The 12,152-nt window shown below is 46.0% G+C and overlaps 1 protein-coding gene and 1 long non-coding RNA gene across 2 annotated transcripts in view; one reads left to right on the top strand and one right to left on the bottom strand.

The window, feature by feature from the left end:
• Window positions 1–12,152, top strand: part of LOC308089679 (uncharacterized protein) — a 496,849-nt gene that overhangs the window by 202,747 nt on the left and 281,950 nt on the right. The window lies entirely within an intron of this gene.
• LOC308084595 overlaps window positions 3,927–12,152 on the bottom strand; it is a 10,722-nt gene continuing 2,496 nt past the window's right edge. The window contains exon 4 of the long non-coding RNA XR_013933097.1: window positions 3,927–4,062. This is a non-coding gene — a long non-coding RNA (uncharacterized lncRNA). The remainder of the gene's footprint in view (window positions 4,063–12,152) is intronic.

Raw genomic sequence — 12,152 nt, 5'->3', positions numbered from 1 at the left:
CCTGCCTAACCAGCTCAAAGAAGAAGACAACAAGGCATTGGGAGTTGGTTACCTCGTCCGGGACGACAAGCTCTTTGTCATGGTATCCATCAACTTCTCTAGGAGAAAGGGGAAAATGAGGACAGGAGAAGACCTGAGCGAAGAGGAAGTTGTGGAGATGACGCCAAACCCATTGTCACGTCGGGTGCTACTAAGCCAAGTTGCTGGACTGTACGACCCTCTAGGTCTCGCAACCCCAATGAAGCAAAAGGGAGTGATTCTCATGAGGAGAGCCTTCCAGGAAGCCGGCAACCTGACAAAAGACACCTGGGATGAACCACTATCTGATGACCTCCGTGGAAAAGCAGTGGAGCTATTCAAGGAGTACACAAGACTTAGCAGCATCACGTTTCACAGGAGCATCACGCCCTCCGGCTGGAGGGGAAAGCCATGGGGTATCACGTTTTCGGATGGAAGCAGTGAGTCCTATGGAGCTGTACTGTACCTAAGGTGGCGGACATCTGATGGTGTAGTCACCCGACTGATAGAGTCAAAGGCAAAACTAGCCCCTCTTGACCAGAAGGGCGACGCAGTCAAGGCCGAAATCTGTGGAGCTGTGTTCGCCTCTCGTCTAAAGGGCTACGTGCTGAAGCATGGAAGATTGGAAGTGGAGAGATGGTTCCATTTTGTGGATAGCCAGACGGTGCTAGGGGCCATCCAAAGAGAAAGCTACGGGTTCCAGACGTTCTTTGCTAATCGAGTCGGGGAGATCCAGAAGGCTGGCCCCGTAGAAGACTGGTGGTGGATACCTGGAACACTAAACGTCGCTGACTTAGTAACAAGGAGCGGCTGCACCCCTGAACTGCTCAAAGAGAGCTCTGTATGGCAAAATGGTCCTGACTTCCTGGCCGATCCTGAAGAAGAATGGCCCATGAAATCCGCCTCCGAAGTAGTGGCTGCTGCTAGAGACGTCGTGAGCAAGCTCCAAAGAAAGTCCTTCTCAGTTGTAACTACAAGAGCACAGGCCAAGCTGATGGCTCCCCCTGTAAGTCATGAGAAGAAAAAGACAGAAGATGGAGTGCCACAAAAATCTTCAGACACAACAGCCTTTCCCTCGGAGGAGAGCAAAGTCCCCCAAAAGCTCTGGGGCGCTGCGCTTGTGGACCAAGTCGACCCAAGAAAATACAGCACGCTGATCAAGCTCTGCAATGTTATCGGCTTCGTCAGAAGAGCTGTGAAGTTCTGGTTGCAGCGGAAGAAGAAAACCTGCACACCAGTAAAGTGGGAGGCCTTGACAGTGACTGAACGTCAAGCCGCTTTCGAAGAACTAAGCCTGGCAGCTCAAAAAGGAGTGAAGTTCCCTGAAACTACTCTGAACAGGCTTGTAGTCCGTGAGGAGAAAACTTCTAAACTGTTACTGTGCCACGGCCGAGTCCAGACCATGACTGAAGGACGGCCCGGCGTGCCCTTAATTCCCTACGGGGAGTGGGTTAGCATTCTTCTGGCAGAAGAAGCCCACCGGGCCAACCATGAGGGAGTAGCTGGAACCCTCTTACGAATGAGGAAGAAGGCTTGGATTGTGCAAGGACCAAGAGTTGCTCGGAAAGTGATCGACTCCTGCATTCACTGCCGGAAGAACAGGGCAAAGATGTGCCAGCAAGTTATGAGCGACCTCCCGCCGGAGCACACAACGCCAGCTGCACCATTTGAATACACAACATTGGATCTCTTCGGCCCTTACACCATCAGAGATGCAGTGAAGAAGAGGACTAGCAAGAAAGCCTGGGGCATTGTCTACTGCTGCATGGCATCAAGAGCGGTGCATGCCGACATCGTAGAAGACCTATCAACAGAAGGTTTCCTGAAAGCATTTCAACGCTTCACTGCCCTAAGGGGCCATCCTAAGAAGCTCTGGTCTGACCAGGGGACCAATTTTGTTGGAGCTAAGCCAGTACTGGAAGAACTTTACAAGTTCCTGGCAAGTGTCGACAAAGAGAAAGTCCAAAAGAGAGCTGCCGAGAGTGGGACAGATTGGACTTGGGTATTCCACCCAGCTGACTCGCCACACCGGAATGGCGCAGCAGAAGCAGCTGTTCATGTGATGAAAAGAGCAATGAGCAGCGTGGGAGAAGAAGGAAACATGACAGCACTAGAGTTCCAAACCCTTCTGTACCTGGCCGCCAACCTGGCAAATGAGAGGCCTATCGGCGCTTTGACCCAGCTGTAAGACGGGAGTGTTGAGGTCATCTCCCCCAACTCCCTCCTGCTAGGGCGTGCGGGACCCAGTGGCGACCCCGGAGGGTTCGAATCCACTGTCTACCCATTCGTCCGTCTGAGAGCGATCCAGATCGAGGTGGACAAGTTCTGGAAGCGGTGGAGCCAGCTGGCGGGTCCAGGACTCTTCATCCGGAAGAAATGGCACACCCCTGCCAGGGACGTCGCCGTCGGAGATCTGGTATGGCTCGCTGACCAGAACGCACTCAGGGGCCGTTTCAGACTGGGTCGGGTCGTGGAGGCGTTTCCTGATGAGAAAAGTGTCGTCCGAGACGTGAAGGTGAGGACCTGCCACAGCCTTCCTGCCTGCACCAGCCCTTCCAAGAGTGACCAGCACGTCGCAAGTTGCCCATCCACCATCCTCCACCGGGACGTTAGGAGGCTGGTGGTTCTTCTACCAGTGGAAGAGCAGTAAAAGAAGAAAAAATTCCCCACCGCCATCCTCCCTGGAGGTTGGCGGTGTGTTTCGGTAAGGCCAGTTCCATGCCGGTGCAACTTGGTACAGCTGTGACTGGACATGGCCGGGATCTAAGCCCACCTCTGAGTGGGTTTGGACCCTTGTCTGTATGTTTAGTTGGCAGTTGTGCTTTGTTGCATCTGTAAGGGCTGCGCTTAAAGGATTGTATGCAGCATCAAGGACCACGAGAGGGAACCTACCATTTCGTAACGTATTTTACACCTTTTACAGACAATGTTTTGCGTATTTTGCGCTTTTTACAGACAATGTTTTGCGCCTTTTTACGAACAATGTTGACGGCCTAGTGCCCATTTTTTCTTGCCGAAAGACCTTTCAAACGCAAAGACTTTAAGTGGGTAGTGGGTGGTGGTCCTCTTGGGTCTTAAAGCCAGAGGACCAAGTGGGAGGTGTGGAATAATCTATGATTATGACGGTGGGGTGTTAATGACATGTACCTACTTATGTGGCCTTCTAGCTCCATCCAGTGGTGAATGACCGTTTGTTCAGCTAATTGTGAGAAGTGACGCACTTCCGGTCTAACGTGAATAATAATAATACTTTCATTAGATTTAGGTAGATTAGCGGCTTAATCCGCACGTAGAAAGTATTGTCCTAGTAGTGGGGTAATTTATGTATTTACTATCTACTTTTCTGTGGGGTATTTAGTTATTTGTTATGCCTGCCAGCGTGACCAAGTGTACTGCGCATGCGTCAACTTCTATAGGACCGGGGCTTTCAGAATAGAAGCTTCAGTAACGAAGCAGAGCCGCGGTGGACAGTTGGTATGTAAACTGAGAGCTAATTTTACACGACTTAACGTATTTTCTCACATATATATTATACCTTGTGAAGATGTATTTCATGTCGGTAATGATTGTTATGTTCTATGTTTTTATCTGCAGGTTTATAACCTACCGTTGTAACAACCAGTATAGTGTTTAGATAAGGGTGTGATTGTTTGTGTGTGAATGAAAACAGAAATAAAACGCCAGAAAGACACTTTTTTTTTTAGTTGTATCCACTGACCACGGCGCTACTACCTTTCCAAAAAGGGAAATCTACGATTATACAAGGTGTGATTGGTTAGATATTTGGACACACACAGGCTAGCTGTACAGACAGACAGACAGACATATTCATTAGTATGACTCAGCTAAAAATTGAAATAATGTATTTCTCCAGTTTGAACAACAGCATGATTTTTGTGTTTTGCTACTGAGTGAGTTTCTGCTGAAGTGTCGTCGAACAATCAGCGAGGTCCTTGCTGGAGTATTGACCAATAGAATCCATGTTTGCTATCCAGTGAGCGTAGCTGTCTGAGTGCAGGGTGCACAGGCAGTGCTCCTCAGCACCTGAACAATAGAACACACACACACACGCACACGCACACACGCACACGCACGCACACACACACACACACACACACACACACACACACACACACACACACACACACACACACACACACACACACACACACACACACACACACACACACACACACACACACAGCAGATGATTTAGACATGAGAATGGATGCAGTCAACTTTATGAACGAGGACACCATTCAAAACAGAACAGAACATGTCCGTGTGAGTTCAGTGGAGAAGTGGTGCTATGTTATATTCGGTTCCCCAAACTGTAGTAAGTAAGTACTTTATTTATAAAGCACCTTTCAAAACATTGTTACAAGGTGCTGTACAATGGACTACAATATAAACACGTTTAAACAAGGCACAATAGAGTAATAACACACCAAGAAATAAAGCAAAACATTGACCTGTACAAAGTGAGTCAGGTAAAAACTTCATGAGACAAAATGCTTATGAAACAAATATGTTTTTAACATGCTCTTAACACATTGACTGCCAAGGGGTTTTCTAGAACATGCTTTCCCACTGCCAAGGTTTTTGACCATTCTGACTTATTTTTGAGGGCCCACAGAAGATTTTGTATTAGGACTATGAAAACATAGAATATCTCAAAAGAAAGCTTAGAATCTCTTCTTTCATCTGAAAAAAAAAAGTGAGTTGATACCATGCTCCGTTTTTTAGCTAGAGGAGTTTGAATACAGCTTGGTTTTCACCAAAAAGAGGCATTTTTCTTCAGAAGCTGAGATATGAGCGTTTTAGTAAATGACACACATTTAGAGGCATAACTTGATTTCAAAAGTGTTTGACATTTATTTTGCGCCTTCATTGACATCAGTCATGTAAACAATACTTGTTTATATATAAAAAAAAATATATCACTAAAATCACTTTTTTTTTTTTCAAATAAAGAATCATAATTCCAAATTCAAAGTGCAACACACAGGTCATTGAGAGCTTCCTTTTCCAAACTTTTTGCAAAATCTCAAGCTACAGTACATTCATAGCAACAAATAGCAGATCTACAAGCTTGCCTTTTTTCCTTTATGCCATTTCTGACAATTTGTGAATAGTTCAACATCAAAACATTGGTGCAATTAGTGCAAAATAAATAAATAAAAAGTCTAGACAACAGTGTTGTGCATACTAGGCAGTGTGTAGAGGTAGGTTGAACAAAGAAGCAGCCGTTCCACTGTAAAGAACAAAGTGCAAGTCATTTCAAACTAAATGTAACTACATAAAATAATAATAATTCCAAGTTCAAGGTCATCGAGAGCTTCCTTTTCCAAACATACTACATTCAAAGCAACAAATAGCAGATCTATAGCTTGCCTTTTTTCTTTATGCCATTTATGACAATTTGTGAATCTCTAGGGAGTTCAACAACAAAAAAGTTCAATCAAAAAATTGGTGCAATTAGTGCAAAATAAATAAATAAAAAGTCTAAACAGTGTTGTGCATACGGCAGTGTGTAGAGGTAGGTTGAACAAAGTAGCAGCCGTTTCACTGTAAAGCACAAAGTGCAAGTCATTTCAAACTAAATGTAACTACATAAAATCAAAATAAATAATAATCATTCAAATCAATACATTGGTGCAATTAGTGCAAATAAACAAAAATAAAGTTCTTCAGCGTGCGTCTACCCTTTCCCTACCCTGAAACCAAATGGACCCGTAAACTAATACTTTACTACGTTGTGGTAACGCCATGTACATTCTCCTTCGTGCAAGGGCACAAGACAGGACTTGCACTCAAACCTTGTCTCGCTCCGGTGGTTCTTTTCCTCCCCTCGCTTCTTCTTTATCTTTGGATCTTTGGATCGGGCACAGACCCTGCAAACCCTTTGTGTGTACTTCTTAGTAGTACTTGGTAATCTGATGAGTAGGTGATCTTTACTTCTGCCTAACAGCCTGGACGGAGGGTCAATCAATGGTGGCCTTGGGTGGGGAGCATGTGGGACATTTGGTTTGCCGGGGCGATCCCCAGGAGGCGGGGCCTCACTCCTACCCTCCTGAGGATCGGCGTCATCCTCTTCCTCTTCCTCAGGAGGCGGGGCCTCACTCCTACCCTCCTGAGGATCGGCGTCACCCTCTTCCTCTGCCCCTTCCTCAGGAGGCGGGGCCTCATTCCTACCCTCCTGAGGAAGGTCTTCACCCTCTTCCTCGGCCCCTTCCTCAGGAGGCGGGGCCTCATTCCTACCCTCCTGAGGAGGGGCCACTCCCCCACGGCGGCCGAGGGAGGTCCAGGACTTCACTACTTTCACGATGAAGGAGAAGAAGTCTTGAATGCCGCCTGGGTTTCTGGCCTTGTAGATTGTGAAGGCGTTGAACATCGATATCTGGAGCAGGTAAAAAAAGAACTTCTTCGTCCACTTCTTGGTTTTCCTGATGCACATATAATAGCTGAGGTTTTGGTCCATCTTGTCGACCCCGTTCATGAATTTGTTGTATTCAGCAACACACACTGGCCTCATTTCGGTCACCCTCTTCCTCTTCCGTTTCTCATTCGAGGCCACGGGCCGCATCTCGTCAGGGTGCAAGGTGGAGATCATGGTGACAATCTTTGTTTTCTTGGGTCGCCATGCCACTACCATCACGCCCTCGTGATGGAGTGACATGGACGACCCAAGTGGCAGCTTCTCATTGGTCACCTCGGCGATGGCTGGTGGCTGCCCTCGTTTCTTACGGAGAGTCCCGCAGACGTAGGTCGCCTTCTTCAGGAGCATAAGGGACGTCTTCACTGAATTATACAGGTTGTCCATGTATAGCCTATATCCTAAACCTGCTAAATCACCTAGTAGGTTGGTTATTGTGTCAGGTAGGGAGGTCTTCACGCCACAGTACGGCTGCATGTTGTGGACGTAGCCGGTTGCAGACTCGCACAATATGTATGACTTGATGCCGTACTTGATCGGCTTTTGTGGGGCATAGACTTTGAAGGCCAGGCGTCCACGCCACAACAGCATGCCCTCATCAATACTGATGTCCTCGCTCGGCAGATACATTTTCTGGAAGTTGGCCAGCAAGGACTGCAGCACTGGGCGGATTCTCCAGAGGTTGTCTTTAGGGTCAAGGCGGGGCATGGTGTTGTCGATGAAGTGCAGGGCACTCAAGATGAGCTGGAACCTGTTCCGCGACATGATCTTGCCGAAGACGGGTGCCGACAGGTACTCGTCAGTGGACCAGTACATCTCGAGTTCCGGCTTTGGGTTGACTCCAGTGAGAAGAAAGAGCCCTAGAAAGATCTTGAGCTCCTCTACAGTGAGATCATGATCTTTCCAGGACTTTGCTCTGTTATACTGCAGTTCACTGGGCGGCTGCTGTTTGTGATACAGGTTCGTCTGGACGCAGATCTCCAGCAGGATCTCATCCGACACCAGCAGCTCGAAGAAGTCCACAGGGTCATCAGACTGCAGATCAGCAGCCGCATTCTGTGGACCCGGAGTCCCGGCTGAGAAGGGGATGTCCCGAGGACACCAGCCTGTGGCATGCCACACAGGGGGAGGACCCTTGCCCTTTCGAGGCCTGCCACCACCGGGAGGACCCTTGCCCTTTCGAGGCCTGCCACCACCTGTGAATTATAGAAATAGATAATTACCATAAAATACATTTGTTTTCACACACACACACACACACACAAACACACACACACACACACACACACACACACACACACACACACCTCGACTAGGACCAGCAGATTCTCCTACACTCATGTCGCCCTCATCACCAGCTGGCCCTGCAATAACACATCAATTCAGGCATTTAGCAAAGCATTTATCATCATCATATAGATCACATGAATGCATATATATACAGAATAAATACATATGAGAGAATACATTTACATTGCCCTGTGGGGATTTAGCATTTTTTGTTCCAGTGATAATAATTCTTACCTCTACAACCACCGCCATCAGCTCCAACCGCTCCCTCCAACTCCTCCACAGCCACCTCAGCCTGTAACCCTAGAATAACATAAAATATACTTTTATAAATATTATGTGCATCTTTAGCAAATCATTTATCATCATCATATAGACCACATGCCACATATATACACACTGAATAAATAAATATGAGATATAAATAAATATACATTTACCATTGCCCTGGTTTTAGCATTTTTTTTATTCCTGTGATATGATTGTGACATCTCACTCACCTCTACTACGGTCACCACCATGTCCACCTCCATCCATTGGCTCCAAAGCCTCACCAGTGTCAGAATCTAGAATACAATTTGAAATACTTTGGGTGAATATTACGCATTTAGCAAACACTCTTATCCAGACAGAGCTACTTACAGTAGGCACATATGAGATCAAATAGTAACTACATTACTGTCATAGTGGAATTACAAAGGCAATTTTTCAAATACTTTGTGGACATGACCTGATCGTGACCTGATCATCAACTTGCATGATGATCAGGTCATAATCAGGTCATGGATGTCACAATAAAAGACATCAAAGGCTTCAGTTCAGGTCAGAACAGAACAACAACATCAACAAAAAAACTTTGATCCAACAGGATTTTTGTTGTTGTTATTGTGGCCTGACCTGAACGGACACTCTGATGTATTTTATATTATGACAGCCATCATGTGCAGAGGGAGGGAGGGAGCAGTGCACCTGGCATTTTCACAAAGCATAATAAAATGAGCAGATCTACAAGCTCACAAGCTTGTATATCTGCTATTTTTAGGTGTTCTTTTTACACAATAAATCAATAGAGGCTAAACATTGTCATCATCTGATAGATAGATGCATATATAGATCGCGTTGCGAGGCGTTGTACGAGGCTCGCTCCGTTGTGGTCGCGAACCACATGTTGAGAACCACAGGTACAGAGGCTAAAAGGGCCTGTGGTTTTTTAAGTTGCCAGATTGTGGGAGTGTAATAAGCAAACAGGTCTATGAAAACGAGCCCAAAAGAAGCTCAAACCTATCTGAAAATAGCCGATCTACAAGCTCACAAGCTTGTAGATCTGCTATTTTTAGGTGTTCTTTTTACACAATAAATCAATAAGAGCCTAAACATTGTCATCATCTGATAGATAGATGCATATATAGATCGCGTTGCGAGGCGTTGTACGAGGCTCGCTCCGTTGTGGTCGCGAACCACATGTTGAGAACCACAGGTACAGAGGCTAAAAGGGCCTGTCGTTTTTTTAAGTTGCCAGATTGTGGGAGTGTAATAAGCAAACAGGTCTATGAAAACGAGCCCAAAAGAAGCTCAAACCTATCTGAAAATAGCCGATCTACAAGCTCACAAGCTTGTAGATCTGCTATTTTTAGGTGTTCTTTTTACACAATAAATCAATAAGAGCCTAAACATTGTCATCATCTGATAGATAGATGCATATATAGATCGCGTTGCGAGGCGTTGTACGAGGCTCGCTCCGTTGTGGTCGCGAACCACATGTTGAGAACCACAGGTACAGAGGGCCTTTCTTTTGCGTTGCCAGATTGTGGAAGACTAATAAGCAACCAGGTCTATGAAAAACACGATCAAATCAACTAGTAACGAATACAAATCGATCAAATCAAGTAGTAACAGATAAAACTATAAAAAATGTATGCTTACCACTGGAAAAAGAACAATTGCCCCTACGGTCCAGACGGCTCTCACCCGTCGGTAGCCAAACGGAGCCCCCAGAGGCACCACTGGAGTCACTGTCGGTATCAGAATCAGAATCCGACGCGAACCCGATCTCACTCTCTGTATCACTGATGTCCCACTCGGGACCATGAACCCCAACAACAGGCACAACAGGCACAACAGGCACGGTGACGGTGGCGACTCGAACAACAGGCACGGTGACGGTGGCGATCCGTGCACTCCGACGGACGGGCAGAACCTCGCGGTCCTGGGTGTCGTCAGGTCCGACAATCAGACCTGGCTGGAGGTCCACAGGCGGAACCTTGCGGTCCTTGGTGTCGTCAGGTCCGACAATCACACCTGGCTGGAGGTCCACAGGCGGAACCTTGCGGTCCTTGGTGTCGTCAGGTCCGACACTCGGACCTGGCTGGAGGTCCACAGGTGGAACCAGACGAGCTTCCTTCTGTGGAGGTGCTCCACCAGGAGCCACCAAGAACTGGTCCATGGACCTTTGCCCAGATCCTGGGGCTGGGGTGTTTTTGCGCTTGCGTGTGCGCTTCCCTGACATAGCTACCCTCTCACAGTAGCTACACTATAAATAAATATAAACTTTCTCCTCTCTATTACCACCTATTTTTCTCCTATACTCTCCCTATATCGCCGATCAACTCTCCTACTATACTCCTATTACTTCCACCTATTATTTACCTCCACGCCCTCTCTATCTATAAATATATATATAAATATATAAAACTCACTGGGATTTATATATATATCACTCACACTATGTAAATATCTGACTCACACACTACACACTACAATAATCACTACAATAATCACTCACACAAACTAACAATTCACTCAGATCACACTCGTTCACTCACCGTTTCACACAATCAAACTCACCCGTTCACTCACTCCGTCTCAATCTCGCAACTCTACTACTAATAATACTACTACTACTACTACTACTACTAGTACTACTACTACTACTACTACTACTACTAACGAACTATCTATCTATCTATCTATCACTACTACTACTACTACTACTACTACTACTACTACTACTACTACTACTACTACTACTAACGAACTATCTATCTATCTATCTATCACTACTACTACTACTACTACTACTACTACTACTACTACTACTACTACTACTACTACTACTACTACTAACGAACTATCTATCTATCTGTCTGTCTCTATCTCTCTGTCTGTCTCTCTGTATCGATCGGCTCTGAATATAATCTGGTTTGGAAAAGCAAGAACGGCGTCTCGCTTTTGAAGCATTTGTTTTGGTCATGTGACCGATCACGCTCGCGTTTCTCTCTGTGTGTGTGTGTGTGTGCGTGTGTGTGCGTGTGTGTGTGCGCGCGAGCACACCTGCGCAGGACCCTGTTTGTTTTATAAACAACAATGGTGGCGACGATCACATCAAAGCTTTGGGGTAAAGTGCACGTGGAATGCTTACAGTCTGTCCTGCCTGTGGTGTGTGTGTGGAACAAGTCGTCGCCCGCGCGCCTGTGCACATACGCGCACGATGTATTGCCTCAGATCTCACCGACATATCTGTGTAAACATTAGGTTTAGGCAGGAGGTCAGGAGAAGTTCATCCCCTCCCCCGCGAGTGTGCACGTACGACCACGCGCGCGCACGCTCGCCCCAAGCGCGTGCACGCTCGCCCCGCCTGCACTCACTCCCACTGATCACACTCACAGTCAGTGAGGGCTGTGATGCAGCCAGGCAGAGAGAGAGAGGCTGCTCGCTCGATCACACTTTTTTGCCAAACAGATTGGCGGACCCCCTGACATTATGCAGCTTTAGTGCTTTTTATAACAGGTTTTATGTGATCATGTGATTGGATCACGAGATTTTTCAACTTCTATGTGGTCTAGATTGATGATATTTTGTGACGATGTGCCTGAGGGGGTAAACTAACGTGGACCACTAAAAAGACCATTAGCCCGTAGGCTACGGGATCGGCGCTTAACGGTTGGATTTATCAGCCCGTAGAACTACGGGCCCGGCGGTCAATGTGTTAAAGGGATATTTCACTTTCAAAAAAACTTTGGGTAATTGTATCGTCTACTCAGGCTTTTGTGAGCCCCCAGAAAGTTTTTAAGTTGCTTGATTCAGTATTTAGATATTTGATATTCATTTTAGCAGACACGCCCCCTTCCTATACAAACCCATTATAACTTCAAACTCCATTTTTAGCATGTTAGATTCATCAAAAACAAAAAACGTCCTTGGTTCTGGTGACTCACCCTGCCCTCCTAATGCGCGAGGGGGGCGTGTTTTTTGTATAACTTTTTTCATATATTTTTTATATATTTTTGGGAAAATAAAAAAAAATTAAATACAATAAAATAAAATAAAATAATTAATGAAAAAAGTAATCGAAAAAAAACACAGTGAAATATCCCTTTAAATAAATGACAAGCAGCTGTTTATTCACTCA

Source organism: Gymnoscopelus braueri (genome assembly GCF_963280865.1).
Source record: "Gymnoscopelus braueri genome assembly, chromosome: 1".
Lineage (NCBI taxonomy): Eukaryota > Metazoa > Chordata > Actinopteri > Myctophiformes > Myctophidae > Gymnoscopelus > Gymnoscopelus braueri.
The sequence above is the reverse complement of the archived record's forward strand: the minus strand, read 5'-3'. Positions and strand labels throughout refer to the sequence as shown.